Source organism: Lissotriton helveticus, chromosome 2_1 (assembly GCF_964261635.1).
Source record: "Lissotriton helveticus chromosome 2_1, aLisHel1.1, whole genome shotgun sequence".
NCBI classification, from domain to species: Eukaryota; Metazoa; Chordata; class Amphibia; order Caudata; family Salamandridae; genus Lissotriton; species Lissotriton helveticus.
In genome coordinates this window covers 1,468,646,281-1,468,653,514 of record NC_136059.1, presented here as the reverse complement: position 1 = coordinate 1,468,653,514, position 7,234 = coordinate 1,468,646,281, and the positions used below count along the sequence as shown (strand labels likewise).

Here is a 7,234-nt window from a genome sequence, read left to right as displayed (position 1 = left end):
TATCTATTCCCATAATATCAATTTTTTTTAGAGTTATGGATTGTAGTGTATGTATTAAAATTATGTATTAATTTTGTAATGTATGTTTATTTTTTTTAAAGTTAGGAATGTTATGTAATTTAGTTTTTGAGTAATTTAATTTCGTAGCGGGTTGTGGGTTTATAGGGGAATAGGGTGGGAAGTAATTTAATTATAGTAAATGAAATATCAAATTGTATTTATATGTATTGATAATTAATTATTAATTGGTAAGTAATTTTTATTAATTGGTAATTAATTTTTTAATTTGTAATTAATTTGTATTAATTGGTAAATAATTTTAATGCATTGATTAATTGATAATTATGTTAATTGTATTATTTATTTGGAGCGGGTTGTGGGTTTATAAGGGAATAGGATGGGAAGTAATGTAATTGTTATAAAGTAAATATTTATTTTTATTTATATGTATTGATAATTAATTATTAATTGATAATTATTTTTTATTAATTTGTAATTAATTTTTTATTTGGTAATACCATTTTATTATTTGGTAATTATTTTTAATACATTTTTTATTGGTATTGATAATTAATGTAATTTTATTTTAATATTAAATCATTATTTTTCTTACTGTTGCATTCTCTGGAGTGGGAATAGTAATTTTTACCCCCCGCTATCCAACACTTTCCCTACTGTTGCACTCTCTGGAGTGGGAATAGTAATTTTTACCCCTACGCTATCCAACGCTTTCCCTACTGTTGCACTCACTGGAGTGGGAATAGTAATTTTTGCCCCTACCCTATGCAACGCTTTCCCTACTGTTGCACTCACTGGAGTGGGAATAGTAATTTTTACCCTCCCGCTATCCAACGCTTTCCCTACTGTTGCACTCTCTGGAGTGGGAATAGTAATTTTTATTTTACCCCCCCCCCCCCGCTATCCAACGCTTTCCCCACTGTTGCACTCTCTGGAGTGGGAATAGTAATTTTTACCCCTACGCTATCCAACGCATTCCCTACTGTTGCACTCTTTGGTGTGGGAGTAGTAATTTTTACCCTCTCGCTATCCAACGCTTTCCCAACTGTTGCACTCTCTGGAGTGGGAATAGTAATTTTTACCCCTACGCTATCCAACGCATTCCCTACTGTTGCACTCTTTGGTGTGGGAGTAGTCATTTTTACCCTCTCACTATCCAACGCTTTCCCAACTGTTGCACTCTATGGAGTGGGAATAGTAATGTTTACCTGCCTGCTATTCAACGCTTTCCCTACTGTTGCAGTCTCTGGAGTGGGAATAGTAATTTTTACCCCTACGCTATCCAACACTTTCCCTACTGTTGCACTCTTTGGAGTGGGAATAGTAATTTTTACCCCAACGCTATCCAATGCTTTCCCTACTGTTGCACTCACTGGAGTGGGAATAGTAACTTTTACCCTCTCACTATCCCAACATTTCTCTACTTTTTTTACATTACATTTATTATTTTGACATTTTAAGATTTTTTACATTATTTTAGGTATTATTTATTTAATTGTTTTTTATTATTTAATTAATTTTATATTATTTTAATACATTTACAAAATTCGATATTTTACTTAACTATATTTTTAACAATCTATATTTTGGATTCGATATTTAGGTACTTACCTGTTTGTAGATAGGGATTCGATATTCTGTACTTAGATATTTTGGATTTGATATTTTGGGCATTCTATATTATGTCCCTCGATATTAAGTCACTGATCCGATAAATAGGCCTCAAATAATCTCATACACATAATTATCACACATTGATTATTGATGTCCTGCTAATTATATTTTAATTTCTCAGGACTGTTTATAGACAATTTTGAATTATTGGAATAGTACTGCAGGGTGTAGTATCCCTGGCCTATATGTGATCCCAGTTCCAGTGAGGACAGCGTTCAGTGTGGCTGTACTCCGGAGCGAAAGAATATTGTATTGTTGGAAGCAAAACCGAATTGACAATGATGGGTAGCATAATAACCCGGAATGAGCCACCGTGAGGCGGTACAGAAATAGCCAAATGCCTTGTCATCTAAATAGTAACAGGCCAGAATAGATGAATGAGATTCCCACTGTTCCTACCTACTATCTAGTGAAACCACAGCCAAGGAAACAGGCTTGGCAGAATCAGCAGGGAAAGAAAACCCACTTGAGCTTGACTCTAATCTGGCACTGTGAAAAGACATGAGAGGTGTAGGATAAGTGGGAGACCCTCCGGCCGCTGGTGATATACCACTACTCTTATTGTTTTTTCACTTACCCAGTGAGGCGGGGTGAGCCTAGTGGGGCTCTCGCTCTGACTCTAAGCACCCGGCGCGGCTGGGTGCGACCCCCTCTAGGGACAGTGGCAAGTGGGGAGTTTGACTGGGCTGGTACACCTGTCAAACGATAACGCAGGTGTCCTAAGGTGAGCTCAAGAATGACAGAAACCTCCAGCGGAGCAGAAGGGCAAACGCTTGCTTGATCTCAATTTTTAGTCTGAATACAGACCGTGAATGCGAGGCCTCATGATCCTTCTGACTTTTTGGGTTTCAAGCAGGAGGTGTCCGAAAAGTTACCACAGGGATAACTTGCTTGTGTCTGCCAAGCGTTCATAGTGACATCACTTTTTGATCCTTCGATGTCGGCTCTTCCTATCATTGTGAAGTAGAATTCACCAAGCGTTGGACTGTTCAAACACTAAAAGGGATCGTGAGCTGGGTTTAGACCGTCGTGAGACAGGTTCGTTTTACCCTACTGATGATGTGTTGTTGAAATAGTAATCCTGCTAAGTAGGAGAGGAACTGCATGTTCAGACTTTTGGTGTATGTGCTGGCTGAGCAGCCAATGGGGCAAAGCTACCATCTATGGGAATATGACTGAATGCCTCTAAGTCATAATCCCCCCTACAGCGTAACAATACCTCAGTGCCAGGGATCCTCGGTTGGTCTGGGATAGCCAGCCTCTTTTGGGGGGGCCGGTGTGTAGAGGCGCTCGCTTTGGGACCTGAGCGTGGACAGAAGGGGGCCACCTCCATCGCCTTTAGTGCACCGCATGTTCATTGGGCACCTCGTGCTAAATCATTCGTAAATGACCTGATTCTGAGTCAGGGTTTCATAAGTAGCAGAGCAGCAACCTCGCTGTGGTCCATTGAAAGTCACCCTCAGGGCCAAGCTTGTGTCTCTCCGTGCATGGGCACCAGCGGAAGCCTTCCTCCACCACATGCAGGGGTGGGTCCCTCTGCCATCCGTGCTGGCTGGAGGGACGTGGAAAGGGCGATGCAGGCCTGCGGGAGACCGCCTTCACCATATGCCCTCTGGCACAGGGTCTCTCCCTCCCGTCCAGGCCACACTGGGGTATTGGACAGGGGCCAATATCCCCTGAGGGTCAGCAGGGTGACAGGATGGCCGGGGCCGGCCGGGCCTCTTTCTTTCCCACTGCTTCCATGCAATTCAAGCAGGGAGGCAAGCAGCCCTGGGTAAGGATTCTCCCAGGCAGCGGCCTTGGAGCGCCTGGCCAACCTTGCGGTCGTTGGTCTGCAAGAGCGACTAGGTCGAGCTGTCTCAGGCCATCTGTGCGCTGTGTCATCCCAGGCCATCTGGTCACCTGGCTGCGCGACAAGATGGTCCTGCGGGCTGGGCGACCAGATGGCCCTGCGGGCTGGGGGACCAGATGGCCCTGCGGGCTGGGTGATCAGATGGCCCTGCGAGCTAGGTTACCAGATGGCTGGCCTGCCGTCCAGTCAGGCTCACTCTAACTTTTGTTCTTCCACAAGGATCTGTAAGCCATAAAAATAATTATGAAAGAAAGGAGAGAAAACACTTCTTGATAAACCCTGTATGGTTTGAAGAACCCAGGTATTCTCTTAAATTGCTTGCTAAATTTGAAGACACACACATTTTGCAACCAATTACCAGAGGAGCAGAAAATGGGATGACAACCTCAAGAAAAAGCTTTTCTTTGTCCTTTATTATTGGGGACATATCAGCCCACTCTCCTTTGAGGAAAGAAGGAAGGTTGTTAGTATTTATAAAACTGTTCACTAGCTGGGTAGTGTTGTATCCTGCTACTGAAGTGGTAATGGTTGCAACAGTTCCTAGACCTGTTCTTTTTTTATCACAAACATGTTTCTATTACCACACACCCTGACCACTGACTATTTTGGTTTGTATATTAATAAAAAGGCTTGATCTATATCCACTTTTTCTTTATGAAAAAGTTACATAAAAAGGAAACCTGAGCAGCTGGACCAGCCTCTGAGTTTGCAAGTTCACTCAATTCGTAATCAATCTTACACAACAAGTCTTTCGGCCAAATTATGACTACGTTGGTCTGACAAACACCATACTGTGGGACCAACCACAGTATTACAACTGCAGTAGTCATGCCAAAACGAGACTGGCGGTACCGCTGGGATCAAGGATGCCTCTGGGCTAGTGGTCTTCAACCTAGCAGGACTATGTTGGTATTGGCACAGCCAGCACCGTCAAGGATATTCTGACTTGCAAGTTCACTGCCCTTTTCATGGCGGTGAGCTCGCCATGAAAAGGGTGGCAAGATGGCAAGAAATGGACAGGACCCCTGTCGGATTTGGGTCTAGGGATGCATGTTGGGGAAACATGTAGTGCTTCCCTCACTTTGCATCCCCAGTTCCTGCACAGTGTAGCATGTGTGCCACACAGTGCAGGAATGTGCAGTCGGTGCTCTGAGAGTGGCATTCTGCCTGTTAGGCTCTTTCATGAGCATGAAAGACTACTGCTGGACAGTCATCCAGACCGGGAAAAAACTCCTGATCTGGTGGGCAGTCTCACCATGGATTTGGCGGTGCCACCTGCTGTGGGGCCGCCATATTTGTAATCAGGCCCTTTGGTTTTCCAGCGAAATAGCCACATTGACATTATCATCAAAATACAAAGCTCATTGATCCCCGTTAGTCTAGAGTCCACTGAACCCAAGACTCATTGTTTGTTCTGTGAGTTGCAAAAATCTTAGCAGGAGGATACCCCACATCTGAAAGATTATTCTGACAGACGTCCCAGGCCCTCTCTATGCCATTTTTTGAATCCTTGAAGCAAATCAAATTTTATTTGTTTCACTGAATCTTGAAACTCTTTGTAATAAAAGAGACACATTACCATTGAGATGCCAAAATGTGAACCCTTAAAATTCAGACTATCTTGCATGTTGACATGTAGGCCCCATAATGAACTTTCCACTTTTGGTGAAAAGGGTCACCATTCTAGGTTCTAATATAGGGACAGCTTTGGAACAGCTGTGGAATTAGGATGCTGAATAAAAGATAGATTGAACATAGGGTAAACTTTAGTCTGTTGAACAACTGACACTTGTAAAGGGATACTCTTGTCTTTAGGGTTATAATTATGATTCAGACAAAGTCAGAATTTTTAAGAACGCTACTGAACATTTTTGGATGCACATTTAGATTTAAACAACATTTAACACTTTTCATTGAACTCTGAATTGTTACGGCCACAAAGACAGACTCACCAAAAGAGTGAACTTATTCAGAATGGAATGTGTGCACATTGCTTCTAGCAGCAGAAGGGGATCAAGTTTGCAGTAATTGCACAGGTGCCAATATCTTAAGAGAGTGAAAGTTAAAACAGAAATAGTGAGGGAAGAGTATAGGTTATATTTTATCAATTCTTTCTCTTAATATTCATAATAATATGAAAAATATGATGTCCTTTATAACTATTGCTGTCATATTCTCAAATTTACATGAAAACCAACTGCAATGGTATTCAAACAAATATGTATATCGGAATCCTAGGTAAGTGAATCAGAAGGGTGACACCTATATAGGTTGTTAGTTTCATTTTCCAGTTTATACCATGCACCATTCAATCTGGCTTCTATTTACAGAACACCTTTAACCAATCCCCAATGCATCCTCAGAAAGGCACGAATAGGCATTCCAGATGCAATCCATAAATACATGAGGGCAGTCATGAAACCTAGCATTAGTAAATTGCTCCTGTGCTGAATTTATTCTACAATAGCAAGGAATGCCAATCAGTGTAGTGTCCATATCATGCCTTCATTACATTACATGAAAAAGTGAGAGTTGTTGGTGTCCAAGAATCAGAACGGGGACAGCAATGCCCAAAAGACTATCTAGATGAATGAAAGCAAAGTAAATGAGAGGCACAACTGTGTGGGAAACAGCCCAGTTAAGTCAAATTTATTATCAGATATGCAATATCAAACATATTTAAACTTAATCTCTAACAATAGATTATAGAAAGAGTGACTTGAAGTACTCAACCCGAGGCAGAGCAGCAAGAAAAGAGGTTGTGACTTCTATATGCATAGAATATGCTCATGACTGATTGGGGTTTCAGTTCTGCTTTTCCTGTAGAATGTGACCCAAAGTTCAGTGTCGTAACAAGGGCCCCTGCAGCCCCCACAGTGTGGGGGTCCGAGCCCCAAGGGGGTGCCCTCACCACAATAACCTGGCCTGAGAGCTCATGAGTGATTCCAGATGGGGGCCCCTCCATGTATTTTGCACAGGTCCCACCTCAAGTTTCTTTACGCCACTGCCATTGTTTGTTGGGAAGTGTAGTTGTTTTGTGACTTTTGATTGCTGTTATAAAAGTATCAAGTTTAGAAAGCACAACATGAGCCACTGGTCCTTTAATAAAATCACTAGTACATTGGAACAAGTATGCTGTCATTTTTCTACTTCTGTTCTTAAATTTGTTGTCCAGCCCAAGGACAATGTAAAGTCCACGTGTACCTGACTTCCAGTGATCCAGCACACTAAAAGCATTCTTTTATTCGTTAATAGGAATAATGAATGACGCAATGGTATATTATAGTGAGCAGCAAAACAGCAGCTGCTTGCTACAGAAAATAGTTGTGTGTTATGCTATGCATGGGTTTAGGACTTTGTGGCATGTTCTAAATGAGTGCAATGCATTCAATAAGAAGTACTGGCAAACAGTGGTGGCTGGTGACATTTGAAAGTGGCGAGGCAGAGCAAGCATGTATGCAGCTAATGACCCTATCACACTCTACACCCTAGCCTGGCCTTTGCGTGAACAGATGTTTCACTTAACCTTGGCCATGCTGGTGTTTTAGGAATTCACAGAGGAAAGATAATGCCGTGATTATGGAGGGCCTGTGGGGGTGTCATGTTCAATTGCGGCCGGCATGACAGGCGGGTGGGGGGAGAGGGAGTGGAAATGTGTTCGCCCCGGGGTTATGGGGGAAGGCGGGAGGT

General features: G+C 42.3%; 1 pseudogene; it reads left to right on the top strand.

Annotated features, from left to right (window-relative positions):
- The first annotated feature begins 2,131 nt into the window (after positions 1-2,131).
- On the top strand, positions 2,132-3,166 carry LOC144820811 (28S ribosomal RNA; annotated as a pseudogene).
- Positions 3,167-7,234: the final 4,068 nt, after the last annotated feature.